This window comes from Oncorhynchus mykiss, chromosome 28 (genome assembly GCF_013265735.2).
Source record: "Oncorhynchus mykiss isolate Arlee chromosome 28, USDA_OmykA_1.1, whole genome shotgun sequence".
Lineage (NCBI taxonomy): Eukaryota > Metazoa > Chordata > Actinopteri > Salmoniformes > Salmonidae > Oncorhynchus > Oncorhynchus mykiss.
Window position 1 is genome coordinate 28,519,856 of NC_048592.1, and position 2,361 is coordinate 28,522,216.

Consider the following 2,361-nt stretch of genomic DNA (forward strand, 5'->3'; position numbering starts at 1 on the left):
TGTGAGCCATGACCAGCCTTTCAAAGCACTTCATGGCTACAGACGTGAGTGCTACGAGTTGATTTCTCCATTGTGTTATCGACTGTACGTTTGTTTATCTCATGTGTAACTCTGTGTTGTTTGTGTTGCACTGCTTTGCTTTATCTTGGCCAGATTGCAGTTGTAAATGAGGACTTGCTCTCAACTGGCCTACCTGGTTAAATAAAGGTGAAATAAAAAAATAAAAATGAGCCGTCCCACGTTCGCACTGCCCAACGGTCCCACGTCCTCTCCGCTCCTCACCGCTATCCTTCCATTGAAAATGAATGGGAAGCGGTGTTTCACTGCGCGGCATCGTTTGCTAGTGTACATGGAGAATTAGAGGGTAAGGTGGAGGTCCCACCATGTCACCACCCATCAATTCCTCTCAGATCTCCACAAATGTCTATACTCTTGGCAGTAAGGACTAGGGGTTGTTTCTGGACAGGCCATGTGTATTGTGATTGCTCAGCCAGTCAGGCAGTCTGTAATAGCTGTCAAATAAAAAAATGTAATAGCTGTCAAATACTTGCTTTTTCTGTCCTTGGAAGATTATCTCAATTACATTTCCTTGATTCGTTGCATCCTCATCTCCTCTTCTTCTTCTCATAACCCATTGGATGAGAAGGTCAGGGTTCACTCCCCTTGATGCAAATAATCAAGGAATGCAATTGAGATTCTCCCCTAACAGAGGGAGTTGAAGAGACGTGCGACTGCCTGCCTGCCTGCCTGCCTGCATGCCTGCCTGCCTGCCTGCCTGCCTGCCTGCCTGCCTGCCTGCCTGCCTGCCTGCCTGCCTGCCTGCCTGCCTGCCTGCCTGCCTGCCTGCCTGCCTGCCTGCCTGCCTGCCTGCCTGCCTGCCTGCCTGCCTGATGTGGTTATTCTGAGCTATGAATTTGTGGGTTTTAAGGACCTTACAGGTTTTATTGCACACCATTAGCAATATTCCAGTACTATATAATAGCACTATTTCCTAGTTAATCACCGACAGTTGAAATGTCTGGAATGAATCTTTTCAATAATACTTTCAGTTAGAGCCCCTGGATTCTTCCTGACCATGTTACTTGACCAGGAAAAACTCTGTGTTATGCAGTAGTTGTACTCTATCACAAGGACAGTGTGTCTGGTCAGCTCACATGTCTCAGAAGAACTCAGGGCATTGTTTTATCAGGTCCTTGAAGATAATTGGTCGTCAAGGTACAGTACTAAGGCAGAAAGGAAAGGAAGCTTTTCAAAACAATTGGGATGCTGTCTTCCCTTCTATTGTAATATTAAAGCTCTACCATTAGATGGCAGCAGTTATCTGCTTTGACTTCTGGACACCTGAGGTGAAACACATCTCATCAAACTTTTCTGCAGCCTACACTACAGCAGTGGTTAATCCCCAAGTGCTTTTTTATCTCATATCTGAAGTAATTCAAGAGAGAGTTAAACTGGAGATGAACGTGTGGGGGGTTTCCATTTCTGTCTGCATGAAGCTACTGTGGGTTATAAATAAGCTAATTGTCCAGTGTTTATTGGAAGGAGAGGGCAACTGATGGTGTGCTCTGAAATTCCCAAATGCCTTCCAGATAATGAATAAAGCTGAAATGACAGTCACAATACCATGATGATGCAACTGCCACCACCACATAAGAACATGAAGTGAACTCACTGACCACATGAAGGAGTTAACAGACACTGTGGTTGAGCTGAGAGTTTCAATCCCAGATGGGGTGACACATTTCAACTAACTGTCTCAGTATTCACTAGGTTGTCATAAGAAGAGGTGGAAGATGGCAGGATTCTCACACTTAAAGACATGTGTGGAATAACACAGAGAGCAAGAGAAAACCAGCAAAACTGGATTGGAAAGCATTCTGTAAAAAGGGGAAAACCAGAGGGAAGTTGAGGATGTGTTTGTGTTGTACAGCAATGAAGTTGGAGGTGGGTATGTGTGTGTGTGTGTGTGTGTGTGTGTGTGTGTGTGTGTGTGTGTGTGTGTGTGTGTGTGTGTGTGTGTGTGTGTGTGTGTGTGTGTGTGTGTGTGTGTGTGTGTGTGTGTGTGTGTGTGTGTGTGTGTGTGTGTGTGTGTGTGTCCTCTGCATCCAGCTCTCTGCCTGCAGCTCTCTGATCTAGACACTTAGGCTACAAAGGCAAAATGGATTTTGTGTTGACATGAAAATTAACAATTAGTGGTGCAACACTAGAGTGTCGACTCTACAATAGTTATATGTGTAACACATACAAACACTTGTCATGCACCCAGTATTCATTCGGGTATGCGCGTACTCTAATGCGCGCCACCCGTACGAAAAATAGGTTTTAAGTACATTTGTTCTGACGTCACTTGTATCGATCTTT